This window comes from Mesocricetus auratus, unplaced genomic scaffold (genome assembly GCF_017639785.1).
Source record: "Mesocricetus auratus isolate SY011 unplaced genomic scaffold, BCM_Maur_2.0 Super-Scaffold_100676, whole genome shotgun sequence".
NCBI classification, from domain to species: Eukaryota; Metazoa; Chordata; class Mammalia; order Rodentia; family Cricetidae; genus Mesocricetus; species Mesocricetus auratus.
The window spans coordinates 87,435,925-87,454,631 of record NW_024429266.1 but is presented as its reverse complement, the minus strand read 5'-3'; the positions used below and the strand labels follow the sequence as shown (position 1 = coordinate 87,454,631).

Here is an 18,707-nt window from a genome sequence, read left to right as displayed (position 1 = left end):
AAAGATCAAGTTGTTTCAATTTATCTGCTTAGTCAATTTTCAGAATGTTCTTTAAAACTTTCAAGGGGAATGAGAAGAGGCAGCTGATGGTTTGTGCCAGTAATCTCAGCAAGCAGGGTCCAAAACAAAAGGGCAGGGTGCTCCGGGCTAGCCTGGGGTATATACTCAACCTGAAACTGTCTTAAAGGGGAGAGGAGGAGGCTTTATGGATGAGTTTAGTATTTTCTCAAAATTAAAATATATGAAAACAGCATATAACCTCAGCCTCCTGCATGCTGGAATTAAAGGCATATACCAGCATGCCCAGCCTAGCTTTGTTTTGTTTCTAAACACAATTTAAAACTTTCAAAAATGCTTTTGGGTTACAATGGTTACAATGTCCTCTGCACAAAAGCAGAATCCATATTTGATAGGAAGATTTCTCACAGCAAAAGAAAAATTCCTTTCATATTTCACACCAGAAAAACCAAGTGATGTTTAACTGAAAATTATTCAACAGCTACATAGATATTTTACTTGGAATAATGGATAGGCTGGGTGGCATAGTTCAATGGTAAAACAGGAGCTGACCATAATATATATGACTCTGGGAATTGATCCCCAACTCTTACTCCAGAAGAAGAGTATCAGTTCTAACAGCAATAATATAACATTGAGAAATGAAGAAAACTAGCTGGGTGGTGGTGGCGCACGCCTTTAATCCCAGCACTCGGAAGGCAGAGGCAGGCGGACCTCTGTGAGTTCGAGGCCAGCCTGGTCTACAGAGTGAGTTCCAGGACAGCCTCCAAAACAATACAGAGAAACCCTGTCTCGAAAAAAAAAAAAAAAAAGAAAAAGAAATGAAGAAAACTAATGCAAAATAAAGAATACTTACTAATAAATAGTAATTACAGAATTAACAAGTGGCAGCCCTGAAGCTATGATCAAACTACTTAGAATATTAAAGCTGTATAGATCAACAGAAACAACATAAATTTTTTCTCTTATGTATTTGTGTGCACATAAAGGCCACAGGGTGTACATATCACAGAGAGCTAGAGAATTTTAAGAACTCTTACAAACAAACTGCTCAGGATAGTGTCTTTTTAATTTCAAATTGTTAACTGAGGACACAGTGTATGAGGATCTCTCTCTCTCTCTCTCTCTCTCTCCCTCTCCCTCTCTCTCTCTCTCTCTCTCTCTCTCTCTCTCTCTCTCTCTCTCTCTCTCTCTCTCTCTCTCTCTCTCTCTCTCTCTCTCTGGCAGGGTTTCTCTGTGCAACGTCCTAGCTGTCCTGGAACTCACTCTGTAGACCAGGCTGGCCTCAAATTCAGAGATCCATCCATGTGTCTCTGCCGGGATGAAGATTTTCTGATCTAGTCCAGCGTCCTTCACTTCCTGCCTGCTGCTAGACAGATCAATGGCTATTACTATTATAACATTCAATATATTTGTTTATAAATGGCTGCACCAATCTACTTCTGTCAACTTCCTAAAAAAGAACAGGGAAAAAGAACACTCACCTTTCCCCATCATCAGCAAACTCACAGAAACCAAACAATTGGTCTCATCCTTTTCTTCAAATTTTTAATCTTACGTTTTACTTATGTATGTGTGTATCAGGGGACATGTCATGTGTGCTTATGGAAGTCAAAGGACATCTTGAGGGAGTGGGTTCTCTCCCACCATATGGGGCTGCGGGATTAAACTCAGGAAGTCAGGCTTGGTGGCACAGGCTGTTACCAATGAGCTGCCTCCTCAACTCTGTGCATTTTTTATTTTTTATTATTGTTTTCTAAGAAAGGTCAACCTGAAGGCTGTCTTTGAACTTCTGTTTTTCCTGCTTCTCTTCCTAATGCCAGGATTACAACAGGAGTGGGCTACCATGCCTGCCTTTCAACTCATAATGTCTTAGTGTTAAAAACAAAGTCATTTCTTCTTCCAAATATCAGTAACATTACTTAAGATTTTAAATTAATCATATGAAAGTTGAAAAATATTTGAATTGTAGGTAATTAATAAATTGATTTTATTATTTTCATTGTATTAATTAGGTAAGTAGACATTAACTACACCCAGCTCTGATAGCCAACACATGCTATTCATAAATATTTTTTAAAAAAGCCTTTGAAGTTTTAAGAATTCCCCAAGTGAAGTTTGGGGGTGAAAAAAATCAAATCATTAAGTCACAAATTTTGTGAAATTAACTTATATGTGAACTATATCACAAGAACAACTACTTCTTTTCCTAGTTTGAAAGCAAAGGCAGAATTATTTTTCCGTATGCTGGGATGGGAATTAGACCTAGAGCTTCACACATGCTAGTATCTACATGGGACTACACTAAGTACAGAGGTTTCGAATTCAGGCAGGGCAAGAGCAATCCCTTTTCAGCCCTTTAGAAGTAAACATCTGCTAAGCTACAAAAGAGAAGTACAGAGCTGGTGACAGCTGCATTTTGCCTTGCTAGCAATTTATTTGGAAAGGAGTCCCATCATTGTTCTACTATATGTGTTCTAAAACTCCAACTCCATGCAGATCTGAACTATGCCAAGAGAACGTACATACACAGGCTGTAGCAAAACAAAACCTACCACAACAAAACCCACCAAACCACTTATTGTCCGGTAAACCTTAAATGAGAACTTCCCAACACAGACAATGTAGCATATAAAAGAGGAATTTAATAGTTGGCATTGGTTCTCACCTATAATCCCAGCACTTGGGAGACCTTGAGGCTGGAGAATTGCTGTGAGTTTAAGGCTAACATGGGATATAGAGTGAGAAATTCCCTAAAGAAGAATTAACATCACTTGTGCTTTTCCCAGACAATTTTTCCTCATCTTTTAATTACGGGCATGATTCTAAAACTATAAGGTGTGACTAACAAGCAAGAACACGGATGAAGCTCATGAACCACAACAAAAGAAAACAAGTATCAAAACCATACTGGAGACCGGAAAGAAGGTTCAGTAGTCAAAGGACACTGACTGCTCTTCTGAGTACCAGTGACTGGCCCTACACAGTGGCTTACTACCACTTCTAACTCCAGTTCCTGGGAATCCAACACCCTCTCCTGGACTCCACAAGTAATGCAGCATATGGTGCACATACATACATGCAGCTAATACACCCACATACATAAAAAGAAATAAATTTTTAAAACTTTTAGTATATGCTATTTGATTTAAGTGACAGGCAAAAACAGATTAAACTATTATAATATATAGGGTCAGAAGTCAGGAAACAATAAACTGCATATGGTAATCTGGATGATTATAGACCTCAGACAAACTAACATGACTTCTTCATTAACAGTAACAGAACCTAGTGGCAGGCTTAACTCAAATGGTGGCAATGAGTTTGGCAATATTTTGAGATTCCTGCCATAACTATACTATCATAGAAATATGGTTTCTAAAAATGACAAGTCAAAAGTTGCCCTATATAATACTACTGTGATCTGGACTTCCACTGTATTTGAAGAAAATACTGAATTTCAGTTAGAGATTAGTGAAGATGAACTTCATCCCTTTTTATCCACAGACACAGAAGAGGGACTATCGGCCCCAGTTTAAAACACGATTTAGTCTGACACAACAGCAACTGAAATAGAAAAGATGCATACGTCAGGTGGTGCCTACTTTTCAGCCAGGCAGCTGGACAGAATATGATATTCAGGAGTGGGACTGGGGTTTGAAGACATGTTTGGAAGCATGTAGAAGGTAATAAAACCCACCTTGTTTGTTTTAGTGGGTTCCAGGACAGGCTCCAGAGAAACCCTGTCTCAAAAACCAAAAAAAGAAAAGAAAAAAACAAAAACAAACAAACCAGGAAGCTGAAGAAACAAGCTCCAGGGCAGTGTTTCTCAATCTTCCCAATGCTGCAGCCCTTCTTCATGATGTGGTAACCCCCAACCATAAAACTACTTCACACTTGTAATTGTTACTCTTATGAATTGTAATGTAAATTTTCTAATATGCAAACCCAGTGGGGTTGCAACCCACAGGTTTGTTTTTTTTCTGGGTAGTAACTCATGTTTGCATTGTACTCAGCTACCTGGATGATAAAAACAGTGGCTAGTACTACTCTGGTCTTTGCCATGGTTTCATGCTTGACTTCAAACAGTGACAGAGATCACCTTTTTAATTTCACCAAGCCTAGGAATAAACAACTAACTCTTCCTCCGTGCCTCAACAGTTTTCAATTAGGAATGATAGTGAAACAAGTCTGGAGTGCTCTGGTTTGACTTCTAGATCTCTGTCACTGTCTCTCTCCCAGATAAACAGATCCAAATATAAAAAGCAAATTAGGGGGGACAAGCAAAGGTTTCATGAGTCTTTTAGAGAAAATGTTATCCATTTTAGTGCTGTGTTTAAAAGCACTGCAGAAGAAGAATAGAACAAGAATCTATCTACACAGTCATCATGCTAATACCACAAAAGAATTTACCCTGGAACACGGCTGGACAAGGTCCAACACGTCTAAAGTATTCAGTACAGAGAAGGTTCCTCATGAGAAAAAAAAAACTCAAATCAAAACAAACAAACAAACAAACCCCCAGCCATTTCAGCCTCCAAATCACCAATCTACCCAGGAAGGTAACACAGACACTGATGCCCTGCTTGGCTGAATTAGCCTATTTACCAGTGTGGTCCCAGAGGGAGACTTGAAGACAGGTATTACATACACACAGCACAGCACAGCACAGCACTCTTGCTAACCTTCCTTCTGGAAACTAACACTTGCATTCATTCATTTTTATTCATTTTATTTTGTCTCCTAGCTAATCTGAGAGGTGGATCCCGAAACAATACTTAATTTTCAGCCCTAAATTTACTTTTTTAACCACACTGACGTGGCTATCAGACTTCGCAAATGAACTTTAAGTTTTACACTTAAATTCACATACACTACCTGTTCAATTACAGTGTACTAAATAAAAATGTTACCCAACCTACCTACTAGTATTAATGACAAGCACACTTCTTGTACCCAAAAGCACAATTCATCACTTTTGATATGAATCCAACCACTATTCTTGCAGTCACCATGTTCCACTAGTGTTAAGTGCTACTATTCCAATCTTCAGCTTCATCACCTACTGTACCTGCCTCCTCCTGACTAACCTGACTGCCATCATCTGCCCTTTCACTGTCTCCAGACTCTAATCCATTCACCAGTTTGTTTTTCTAAACACACTCTAAATGCCCCAGGAAAGATGTGATGGCTTCTCATTCCAAAAATAAACCCACTAAATACAAAACACCCCGTGTAAGATAATCAGAACCTTGACCTCTAAGCTGCCATGTTGCAGCCCTACACAGCGCAGGTACACTGTACATATGCCCACCTCACAGTCTACTTGTCCTACTAAATTCTCTACTTAGCTAGCCATGTCTTCAAGGTACCTCAAAAATAATACCATCCCAAGCCCTCTATCCTACCTAGCCCCTCATCCTCCCTTTAGTGACTCACATTTAGAGCACCCACTTACTGCAAACAGAGGCACACTCACTAATAAACCCACTACCGATGATCTGAAGCTCAGAAAGCAGCCCCTCCCAGGCCCATGAGTCTAGTCTGCAGCTGTCTTGAGAATGCTCTGGCCCTACACCAGAATCCAATCCCCTGGCTTTTCCTAGGGGTCCTTAGGGTTTGAGGGCCAAGCAAAGACAAAGCAAGATGAAGAACAATTACAAAACTTCCTTAATGAAAAAAAAAAAAAAAACCAAAAACATAGCTGTTCAGTTATAATGAAATCACCTTGCCCTCCCCACCCCTACACGTTATATTACTTTAACATTCAAATATTATCATTCTAGGTACTCATTTCGTTGTATTAAACTATTTGGGGGACTTTAAGCTATCTTTAGGCTAAAATCTTTAATTAGCATCATCGATTTAAAGATACACAATACCTAAAAATTTTACCCCCCTAAAAATGCACAGTAACTAACTAACACCTGTATTTAGCAAAGTACTTTCATGTTCATATATACCTACAATCATTTTTAATCATTTAAAAATAAACCCAGGCCTGTACAAAGTTAAGACAAATGATAATGGCAAACATACAAAAAGGAAATTATGTCAATAAACATAAGAATGTTGACTACTCCTGAGTGGGGGAAATGCAAATTCCCTAATAGGAAAACACAAATTAAAGCCAAACTGAAATAATCATTTTCACCATTTTGAGAGGGACAAAAGATACTCAAAATACCAAATATAGGCAAGCTACAGAGCTGTTCTGTCCAGTATAATAGCCACCAGCCAATGTGTCTAGTAAAAATCTGAAATGGGATTAATTAAAATTGGGATTTACTTAAAATTCTTCCAGTCATTTTTAAAATGCAAGGTCAACATGATTCCGGTAACTTTACATAATTAATCAGCTAACTCCAATTACTTATATTCAAAATATATAATACCTGACTTCCAAAATTTGTCCATATAATTCTGGAAAGACACACTAATTTCTTTCTATATGTTGATCATAACGTCTAAACACAAAATTTTAATTCTCCTGTAATAAATCAATAAACTGTTGTATAGACACCCGTGTAACCTAATTTGGTGATCACCCTGTATTTAAAATCAAGCAGGGCAGGAGAGATGGCTCAGTGGATAAGAACACTGACTGCTCTCATAGAGGACCTGGGTTCAAATCTCAGCACCCATAGAGAGGCTAACAATCAATTATAACTTCAGTTCCTGATGATCCAACACCCTCTTCTGGCCTTCACAGGCACTGCATGTATATGCTGCCACCGCCACTGCCACCACGGCCGCCACCCTATCTTAAAAAGGAGTCAACATATTAAGAGCAGTAACATAATCTAAGTCATTAGTGACCCTTGCAAACCTATACTAACCTAACAAACTAGATTTTGTTTAAAGAAAAATTGAGAACTATTATTCATTAAGCTGAAATTTGTCCTCATACTTTACAATTTGATTCAAGACACTCCTAAGCTGTTGAAAGCCAGTTTACCCAAACTTAGGCTCATCAACCATTAAAACTTTAATCAAGCAAACTAAGAGGCTGGGTGTGCAGTTCCACACTAGAGTGCATGCTCAAGACCCTGAGAGCACGAGCCCCATCACCCCTCTCCAACAAAAGGGAATGCGAAGGTTAGAATGGGAGGAATTAACATCGTCTCTTAGGTCATAAATGGAACAAATGTTCATTTTTACATTGTAAATAAATACAGCAGGGTGGTGGTGGTACGTGTCTTTAAACCCAGCACTCGGGAGGCAGAGGCAGGCAAGATCTCTATGTCTGAGGCCAGTCTGGTCTAGAAATCGAGTTCCAGGACAGCCAGGGTTACACAGAGAAACCGTACCTTGAAAAAATAAAAAATAAATAAGTCAGTTCCCACTAAAGGAAAAACCTAATCTTGATTCACTGCAATGAGGACCATAAATCTCACTGACTCATAAATGAAAAGATCATGAATCAAAATTTTAAAACACTCTTTTAAGATTAATGTGAAATGCTTGTGTAACCTCAAGACAAACATATTTCCCAAACACTATCATTACACAGAAAGCAACAGAGTTTTGTGGCTATTCGGTTGGCTACAAAAGGCAGAAAGCAAGCACTTGCTTTACAGGCAGGAATTATTAACAATGCAGAAAAAGCAAAAGCACCTCAGGTAATATGCCAATGTCACAGAATTAAGGAAGCAATCAGAACACACAGCACTATAACAAAGTGGCCTTTTAGCCTTCCTTTAGCAGAACTATCAAATAACCAGAGAACAAAAGTAGAGGCCACAAGTCAGTGACAGCATTGCCAGACACTACTGGTCAGCCATTAACCATTCAGCTATGTTCAACTAAGATCAGAAACAGAACAAGGTCCGTTCCCAACACAAATAACAACTCACATTTTACAGATAGTCCCAAGCCACTGGTTTGCTTTTCGTGGTGCTGAAGATCAAGCGGGGACCCTACTGCTTAGCTCTACCACTCTCCATCTCTGTTGTCGGTCAACAACAGGCCCACTGAAAGCGCTGTTCTTCCCGCTACCCTTCTCTACTCTCCCTCCTAGAAACTCACCTCTCTGAAGTTTGGCAGTAATGGAAAACACCCAAGTCCTAGTTCAAGGGCTGCTTTTCTCTCTCTGCCCCATTCTAAACTGAAATCCATGTCTCTCAAGTACTGTTGCCTCTTTCCTCACACACTCCAAATTTCGTCCAATCATACAAAACTCTTCCCCTCCTTTTTCAAAAGGAGTGAAGCTCAGCAGGACTCGGGACCACAAATCGGTAGCCCAACTACTTAAGAGACTGAGGCAGGGGGTCATCCGAGCTCTGGAGTTCCAGGGAAGCCTAGGCAACACAGTGGGAACAAACAAAAGACATCGACTAAGTTCTAGTAGGTTTTTAAATGCATATAGAAAACATACACACCCTAGAAAGTTCTCTGAATGTCTGAAGCCAGTCCAAAAGGAAGTTCAGCTATACAGTGAACCCAAGAGTCGCACACTGGCTATCTTAAATATAGATCTATTGGGAGGAGAGGGGATTTTTGTCTTTTTTGTTCATTCCAATCTGAAAGATATCTAGTACACACAAAGCACACAGTGAACCCAAGAATAACAACAGAGAGCCACATATTAAATACTTTACCATTGTGAACTTTTTACTTCTCTGTAGATTGTAGCCTACAGTAAATGAAAACAGAAAGCCTCCCAAATATCAAACATATCATTTTAAGTTAAATTATTTCTCATTTGTAGGAAACACTAAAGGACTACATGTTCAGTAGAAATACAAGGCCCTTACCTCGGAGGTGAATGTCTCATTTGGGGTAGTGGACCTACACTGTTCAGAGGGTTAGATACCCTCAAGTAACAGATTGGTGCCTATGTTCTCCAACTCATAAGAACACCTAGTACCTATCCCTTTCCAATATTTGGAGCACATCACACCTAATCAAGAAAATAAAAAGCAATTCCATTTAAGAACCAGTGATAACACCCTCAAGCTTAAAACTAAGGGTTTCTCGCCATAGCCTTGGCTGTTCTAGAGCTTGCTCTGTAGACCAGAGATCCGCCTGCCTCTGCCTCCTGGAGCACTGGGATTAAAGGTGTGTGCCATCACCCATATTATCCTTCAAATTTTTTAATTCATCCACATATCCTATGCTAATCCTGTTTCTTCTCAGGCACTCACCACCTATCAAAATACAAACTACCCACTTGCTTTACTTTCATTTATATTACAAATCTTATTCTACAAACGAGAATTTAACCCCTTTTTTTTTTTCTTTTTTGGTTTTTCGAGACAGGGTTTCTCTCTGGATTGCTTTGGAGGTTGTCCTGGAACTCTACCTGTAGATCTCTGTAGACCAGGCTGGCCTTGAACTCCAAGAGATCCACCTGCCTTTGCCTCCCAAGTGCTGGGATTAAAGGCATGTGTGCCACCAACACCCTGCTTGTTTTTTATTTAAAAAAAAAAAGTTTCCCTGATACAATGTATTTTTCACTAATAATCTATTTTGTAGTGAAGGTCATTCTAAATAAACAATAATTATAACAGTCCTAGAGACAGATATTATCCTCCCCTTCTCTCTCAGTAATTGGCCCCATCCCTAGAACCCCATTCAACAGTAGACAGAGTCCAATCCAAAAAGTGGACGCTCTGAGCCTGGGTCCTGTTCTGCACACAGATACAAAGTAAGTTTTCCAAGCAATGATCTTTCTAAAGTCAAGATTTTTAATTTCCAAGAAGTTAATGTAAAGCCAAACACCACAACCTTGATGATATGATACTCCTTTTTGTTTATTTGGTTTTTTTTTGTTTTGTTTTGTTTTAAACAGTATCACTATGTAGCCAGACCGGCCTGGAAACCTGACATTTCAAAATTCTCCAAAAGAAAACATTGGATCTATTTTAGTCTTAACAAGTTAATAATAAAGTATTCAGTATTTTAGGGTCTGTTAGAGTACACTGGTGCAAGGACAGTGTCAACCCCTGTAACACACACACACACACACACACAATTTGGCAAGTGTAAAAGCTTCAAACTGGTAAACTGCTTTAAATATCACAAGCCTTAGCATTTAATTAAGTCTAGTGTATGAACTACAAGTGATCAAGCTATTTATTGAGTTTTTGAGCTAAATTGTTCAAACTAACTTTTTTTTTTTTTTTGGTTTTCGAGACAGGGTTTCTCTGTAGCCTTGAAACCTGGAACTGGCTGTGTTGGCCAGGCTGGCCTCTCCCTATCCCCCAGTCCTGACAGCCTGGGCAAAGTACCATTTGCTGCTCCATATACTTAAGTCTCAGCTCTTACATGTGGAGGCTGAGGCAGGAAGTCTTCTGTGAGGTCAGCCTAGTTTACACAGGAGTTCTAGAGGCAGTCAGCAAAGTAGCTACCAGGGAGATTCCTCCAAGGAAAAAAATCCCCCACAACAAAAAAGGCATATGTTATGTCAACATATTGTGATATGGTCACATATTACCTAATAAAAGTTAACTTTACTTCGGAAGTGTTTTGTGTCATGACCATACTTCACAAGTGAAATGTTTCTTTTAAAATTAAATCAGGGAAATATAGCACTCTGAAATACGAAGGAAAAAAAGTCATGGGCTGGAGCATGTAACTCAGTAACAGATGGCTACTCTATCATGCGTGAGACCTTGGGTTCAACCCCGCCTCCACCAAAACAACAAAAAGTGAGCTAACATGATATTCACATCTTCTAGGACACCAGGCGTTACTAAATTAAATAATTAAATCTCCAACACAGTATTACATACAAATTTAGAACTGTTATAATCAAGAAGTTAGTTTTAAAAAAAAGGCTTTTTATCCTCACCGACCCAATTGCCTGATCACACCACTGAAAGCTAATCCAAAGGGTGTTCTTTCTGGAGAGGACTAGAGATGGCTGCTGGAAATATTTTACTTGTAAAGACTTGAAAACAAGCTGGGGCTGTAGCTCAGTGATAGAGCTCTTTCTGAGGTCCTAGGTTCCATGTGATAAGCACAGGGGAAGGGGAAGACAAGGAGGGAGAAGGTGCTCAGGGGACGTGAACATGGGTGATTTCAAAATGACTAAGATACTAGGACAGTGAGTAGAGAAAACCAAAGGCAAGCAACAACCACAAAAACACAGACAAAGAAGAAGCTGGGAAGCTCGTTCACCTGCCTAGCATTCATTGGAAAAGCCCTTGTCCTGCCTCCAGCACCAACACACAAACCAAACAGGCCTGTGCACTCAAAACCCTAGCTCTCAGGAGGTGGAGGCAGGGGGTCAAAAGGACAAGGCTAACCTGAGATTTGAGGCCAGCCTGGAATAAAAGAAACTGTGTCTAAATGGGGGAGGGCAGTAAAATACAGATTATGGAGCTTTGGGAACTTTTTCAAGAATAATCATTAAATTAACTGCTAGAAACTGATTAGTTCTGTCGATTTAAAATGCCTTATACTCACCAAGTATAAACTCCAAAATCCAAATAGTCCCTAATTTTATTCTACCTTACCCTCACTAAGTTTACAGAACAGTGAGAAGGGAAGTGGTTTTAGATCACATAGCTGGGGTCTGCCCAAATTTCCAAGACCCTCATCACACAACCTCAGATAACAAATACAATTCTGCTAGCATGTTACCTTGGCTACATTCTACAACAAAGCTTTAAACAGCAGTATTCAGGGTCTTTTGTTTGTTTGCTTGCTTTTGTTTTTTGGAGACAGGGTTTCTCTGTGTAGCCTTGGCTGTCCTGGAACTTGCTCTATAAACCAGGCTGGCCTTGAACTCAAGAGATCCTCCTGCCTCTGCTTCCTGGGTAGAGACTACTGTAGAGACTAGAGTTAAAGTCCAGCACATCAACTACCACCAGTGCCTGGCTAGGTCATCTAATTCTAAAATTAGTTCACTAATGTAAAACATAATAGCTGAGGAGATGCCTGGGGAGTAAAGGTTCCTTAGCACCAAGTGTGATCCTCACAATCCACATGGTGGAGAGAACTGACCTTCACTCATGTACCTTGGCAAAGTGGCAAGTGGGCAGGTATCACCACACACACACACACACACACACACTCTCTCTCTCTCTCTCTCTCTCTCTCTCTCTCTCTCTCATAAAATTAAGAAAAAAATAAAATAGGAACAAGGAAGAATCACTGGAAATCTAAAGCTATCGCATCCTTCTAAATGTCTTACCATTAATCATACCTGAAACTACTGCACAAATAAACTCAATTAAATTCTGGGAAAAAAAATCCCACAACTAAAAAACCTTTTTAGTCTTATACATTGTTTTTCCTAATTTCTTTAAAGAATAATTATCATAACAGCATTTTGAAGAAAACATAAAATATGTTTTCTAAGCAGTTAATTTTATACATTGTACTTTTTTTTTCCTAAGGCAGCCTTACTATGTAGCTTCTGAAACTTGCTATCATCTTGCTTCAACTTCCTGAGTGCCAGAAGAAACCACTAGTGGGATTATTTTACTACTTTCTGTGCAAGATTAGGTTACAATACACTTTTAAATGTCTACACATAATAGCACATAAATACTCATAAAATATAAATTACATACATTACAGCATCAATGGTAGGAGGGAGAGAGCATTCACTCCCAATATCATAGAATTTAAAAGGAATATTCACCAACTCATGTGCAAGGACACAGACCTTGCACTCTTGGCTCTGATAGTTTTTAGCAAATCTCCATTATCTAGGTGATACTATAGCAGACTGCCAAGAGACTGTCAATCCCAATTACAGCTGAATTTAAAGGTTCCCACTAAAAACCATACATTATTACAGGAGACAATGTAACTTTCAAGAGCTACTTTTTCTGACCATATCAATTTATCAACTGTTCTTAGAAGCAAAGCTATTTAGACACTATCCCATTCCTTTTGATGATATAATCTTGGGGGATTTAGTAACTATGTGACTTACTAACATAAAATAGTTTACTGACATGATCATCACAGAAACAAAAAAGGCACCCTCAACTTATTCCTGGAGTCTGCACAGAAACAAGACACCCAACATCAAAACACAAGTGCTGAAAGCTCTGCCTTTCACTTTCAAAAGAATAATCAAGGTAACCAATTCAAGAGCCATGGTGCAGAAAGGAGAAATACTAATAAAAATACGAAAAAAGTTCAAGTGAAAATATACAATGACACGTAAACACAAAAGGTGCCAGGCAGAAGCTCTGTTAAGACTTTATATGAGAGGGGGGAAAAACGCCAAATGAAAAAACACAACCATTAAAAAGAAGTAAAAGCCGACAAGATTTCAAGTTTTAAGTAGAGGGAGAGACAGAGAGCGAGCTCAGAGGCTAGAGAGCAGTTAGACACTTGCTGTTCTTGCGGAGGACCTGTGTTCAGTTCCCAACACTGCAATGCCAGATCACAGTAGCCTGTGACTCCCATTCCAAGAGACCTCATGCCCTCTCACTCCCTCTTGGCCTCCACCAGCTCCAGGCACACACGTGGTGGTACGCGTGGAGCACTTACACACACACACACACACACAAAAGCAAACACTCATAATACAAACAATATAAAAAATACAGAGAGACAAGAATGGTAACACACTGTAATTCTAAGAATCTGAGGCAAGAAGATCACTTTGAGGCCTGTATAGATTACACAATAATCCCAAGGCCAACCCCAGTTACACTTTGGAGATCCTGTCTCAAAGAAAAACAAAAAACAAGACACACACACACACACACACAAAACCCTTTTAACAATTAGCGGGGGTTGGGGGAATGTTAGTTCACTAACTAAATAATAAACAGTAAAAGAAAAAAATTAAAACTCTTGTAACAGCACATTCACTGTCCATTTTGGAAGAAAACAACAACAAAAAACAAACAAAAAACCCACCATCTAGCTGGGTGTAGTGGTGGAGGCCCTCAAGCCTGACACTTTCAAGACAGTGGCAGGTGTCTGTGAGTTCAAGGACAGTCTGAGTTCCACACTAGACATCTCAAGTTACATAATAAGCCCCCCACACTCCGTCTTAAAATAAATAAAATAAATAAAGATTATCGGCTAAGTATTATTGCAAGAATGTGTTCTTTACAAGTCTATATTATTGGAAAATTCGATAATAATCAGAATAACCTCCATAGTTATTTAGTGGTGGTGTATTTCACAGCAGACCTACAAAAGGAACTGTGATTGCACAAGAGAAAGTAAATGAAATAATATCTATTAGTATTCAGTGGCCATGGCATGTTTCTGCCAGAACATACTGTGACTTATGCTGTCTTCACTGCACAATTTTACCACTTCTCCATCCATGGAGTCGCTCAAATATAAAGAGTTCCTGTGCTAATCCCACAATAAGCCTCAGTAATGCTCACATCACAGTAGCTGTAAAACTTTGTCAACTGAAAAAGAATGTTTTTCCCAAAATAGTCACAAAAAATTGAAGACAACTCAAATTCCCTAATAATCCCTTTTACAAGACTACTGCCAGCTTTATTTTGATACATTAAACATGCGGGGCCTATTTTAAAAGTTCCCTGTGACTTATCAAGGCAGCTTCGTACTTGTTTTTAAGTTTCCAAGTTGTTTTTAGAAGCGCTTGGATACTGATGAATCTGCGCTGCTATCAAATGGTTGAGGCATTTTTTTTTTTTTTTTTTTTTTGCCAAATAAGATCGGCAAACCTAAGATCAGCAAACTTACTAGGAGAGCTAAAACTGGTATTAGAGGTCACACAACTTAAAAAAAAAAAAACGAAGAAAACATTTCCAACATTCATCAAGCCCTTCATTTGGAAAACTATTTCAGGGCTATTTTTCACTCAATACTTAATGACACCCGCCCCCAATGACTTTTAAAGTTAAAAGTACATTAAAAGTGATCCTCTACATAAAACTGACCAGTTTATTCTTAATGGACTTCCAATAGACTTGGGACAGAGTTCGTAGCAATTTCATTTAAAGAAGTCCGCTGTTATGCACGACACCCTAAAATTTCGGACAGTGTTGGTGACGGGAAGGGTGGGGAACGGGGGCACAGACGGCAGAGAGAGAAAGTCTGATTAGGAGGAGCAAAAGAAACGGTTTAAAGTGCTTGAGGAGGAAGGAGGCAGACAGAAAGACTTCACGAGGAAGTGAAGCGGGGCGCAGGGGAGGGCAGAAGGCGACCCGGAGAGCAAGGGCGGAAAGGTGGTGTTTTCAATCGCGGCGTGCAGGACTGGGGTGGCCCAGGCGCCCACGGGCGCTGCCTGCACTCTGCGGAGTTAGAGGGGAAGCAGGCGACTTCCCTGAGAGCCGGCAAACTACTCGCTCGCCGCGCCCCCCACAACGAAGCCTCGAGGGCGAGCGGAGGCGGCGGCCAGGGCCGGGGCCTAGCCCAGCACTCCGAGAGCAAGTTGGACGGACGGGCGGACGGACGGACGGCCGTTCCCCACTCCGCCCGCCGGGCGCCCCGCCGAGCGGCCTTACCTGAGGCGAAGGGAGGAGGAGGCGAGGTCTCGCGGGCTCGCCCGCCGCTCAGCCGCCCGCGGCCCCCGGCTTCCTCCCGAGACGCGACCCTGCCGCCGCCGCCGCCGCCGCCGCTTCGCCCTCGGGGGCTCGGCCCCTCACGCCGCCGCCGCCCGGGCTGTTTACACCGCTCGGCCCCTCACGCCGCCGCCGCCGCCTTCTCTCCACCCCAGCGCCACTGCCGACTCGGCCGCCGCCACCACCTCCGCCGCAGCCTGGTCTCTCTGGAGCATCTTCCAGCTACCGGACGCGGAGAAACAGACACTCCAGCCGCGCCGGCAGGAAACTCCCCCGCAACTGCCAGGGGGACCAGGCGGTCAGAGCACCAGCGACTTTTCCGCCATTGAGCAGCGGCCGCACCGCTCCTTCTACAACTCCCTCCCCACACCGCCGTCTTTCTCCGCCCCTCCTCAGGCTCCGCCCCCCGCGGCCACCCATTGGGAAGCCGCGCGTTTCACTGCGGCTCACGGTTCGCTGAAAGGCACGTCAATCTACGTCGTCCCTCCCAGTCCGGCCCCCCAGTACCCTGTGTGCTTCGCTTTCCCCGCCCACGCAGCCCCGCCTCTGTGTCTTTAGTTTCCCATTGGGCGTCATTGCCCACCTTTCATTGGCCAAATCAACTATCCATCAAACACCGCCCACCAGTGAGACCCAACCCTTTATTACCATTAACTTATTCAGCCCCGTCTCCGCTTTGCTCCGCCTCCCGACATCACCGGCCAGCCCACCCTAGCAGCCATAGGTAGAGTCCTCCGTCGGTCAAATTACGCCCACTTGTCTGATTGGTCCGAACGGCCTCCGGTCATTGGCTCGCTCGGCTTGTCCGTCACTCAATCAATTTCCAAGTCCGTCTCTCCGGCTTTTTTTAAACGAACGCACAAAAGTATCCCAAAAGCGACTGGCTGGTCTTCGGATGCAGCCAGGCCCCGAGTCTGCGGATCCTGCAGTTCCGTGACCTCTAAGCCTCGCGGAAAAGGAACGCTATGGGGGAACCAACGGGCAGTGCAGTTATAGGTGGAGGTTGGTCCCACCCCTGGATCCTTATTGGACGAGACAGACGTCTCTCTTCGACTTGGAGATTTGCCGGGAGAGCACCGAGAGAGTGGTCGACAGGGAAGCTGCAGGGAGGCGTTGTTTTGTTTCAGCCACGGGTGGGGCGCACGCGGGAGTGGGAAACTGGGCGCGTAGAGCTCTGGGGAGGTGTTGCAGGGAGGGAGGTAAGCCCGGATGTTCCCTAACAATGAAATCATCTCTGGCCAATCAGTGCCTCATTGTTGGGCTACCTGCACGACCTGTCTCCAGCAGGGGAGAGTGGGCGGGCAGTTGAGAAAATGGGACGAGGCGACGTTTTGTTTCTTGGCGCTCATTTTTAAAACACCCGTCTAGGCGCTTAATATTCGCTAGGTCATTCCCCTCTCACAAGAACACCTGCTGTTTGCTAGGCGTGGTGGGCAGAACAGCTGGCCCCAGACCGGGGTGGTAGGTGATCACTGAAACAAGTGTTTAGGGTAGTAATGACATAAAGGGTTCTCCTTGTGGATATGGCTGCAAGGAATACTTAGCAAAGACCGGGATGGATCCAGAATAAGTTACAAGAGTTCTAAATGGTCATCTAGCAGTCAGATTTAACTCGAAAGTGAGCCAGGTTAATTCCTCCAAATGAAAGTGTAATGGGGCGGGGGAGGCACGGGAGGAGGGGGAGGGAATGGGAGAGGGACCTGGAACTGACTTGTGAAGCAACCTCGTTTCTTATCTAAATTTAAACTGGAAAATAAAATATAAAAAAAAGAAGAAAAAAAGAAGGTGTAATGGGGCGTTTAAACGTTTACCTTGAGAGATTTTTTTTAACACGCAAGCGTTGATATATGCACAAGTCTTTGAAATAAGTTTTAAACATCATTCATACTTGCGTATTAGTTGGGACAACTTACTCGGCTTTGGAAAGAAGGGCATATTTCTGAAGCAGTTGCCACGGTGAAAGTGGCAGAAATAAACAACTTGATTGCAATTCAGATTTTTCTGGAACCTCAAGTATAAGAATGGTGCCTGAGGGTTTCTATTACTGCAATGAAACACCATGACTAAAAAGAAACTTGGAAAACAAAGGGTTTATTGGTATTACATATCCACATTGTAGCCCATCACTGAAAGAAGTCAGGACAGGAACTCAGGAAGGGCAGGAACCTGGAACAGGAGCTGATGCAGAGGTCATGGAGGAGAGTTGCTTTCTGGCTTGCTCTCCTCGGCTCCCTCAGCCTGCTTTCTTATAAAACCCAGGACCACCTGTCCAGGGTTGTGGGCTGGACCCTCCCCCATCAATCACTAATTAAGAAAATGCTGTACAGACTGGCCATAGCTGGATCTTATATGGCGTCGTTTCCTACATCAAAGTGTCCTCCTCTCAGATGACTAACTTGTGTCAAGTGGACACAGATGGTGTTTTTACAGCACAGTGGCACTGCAAACACACAGCATCAGAATCACATGAGATTCTGAGGTTTTCATGCCTCCAAAAATGGAACTCTGGGAACAAAGCTCAGAAAAGTACCTTTTTTTTTTTTTTTTTTTTTTTACCATTGTGATTCTGGGGATTGAATTTCAAAGAGTAAATTTTAAAATAATTCTTCACATGCTGGGTTTTTTGTTTGCTTGTTTTGAGTTTTTTGTTTTGTTTTGTTTGTTTTGCACACCAGCTCTTAGACCCTATGGCACTGAAAATTGGAGACAGCCATAAAATTTCCTTTTCTTCATTTTTGCATACTGTAGGGTGAGCATCAACGAAGAAAAGGAAGTAGCTCCATTTAGTGCAAGGATCCGCACTATGGGATCAAAAAGGTTTTATTTTCATTCATTGGGGGTGGGGATGGGAGCAAGGACATTGAAATCAGTTCTCACCATCATGTAGGTCTTGGAGATGGAAACTCGGGTTATGAGGCTGGGTGGCAGGCTTTTTTGCCAGAACAGCCTTCTTTGCCAGTCTAGGAAGTATTCTGTAAATGACTTGTAGAATAGATTTCCTGAAATCACACCTTTACTTGGCACATCTTATATAAGGAGATTACAGTCTGGGACTTCACTTTCCAAAATAGGGACCATGATAAGATCAAAATCAAATCCAGATGGTCCCTAAGTCCATCCTGGACACAGTACTTCCAACACCACACAGTTATTTCAGAGTTACCTAGAGAGTGGTTCATAGCAGTACCTAATGACAGTCTGCTTGGCGTTGGGAATCTTCATATG

At 41.8% G+C, this 18,707-nt stretch overlaps 1 protein-coding gene across 5 annotated transcripts in view; it reads right to left on the bottom strand.

Moving 5' to 3' along the window:
- The window catches only part of Ppm1b (protein phosphatase, Mg2+/Mn2+ dependent 1B), a 53,216-nt gene extending 36,607 nt beyond the window's left edge, over positions 1–16,609 (bottom strand). For 4 of the 5 annotated variants that reach the window (XM_005077260.4, XM_005077261.4, XM_005077262.4 and 1 more), the window contains exon 1: positions 15,426–15,544. The gene's annotated coding sequence lies outside the window, so the exon portion shown is untranslated. Of the gene's footprint in view, positions 1–15,425; positions 15,545–16,130 lie in introns of those variants that run through there. The other variant, XM_040739130.1, reaches the window with a different exon arrangement.
- Positions 16,610–18,707: the final 2,098 nt, after the last annotated feature.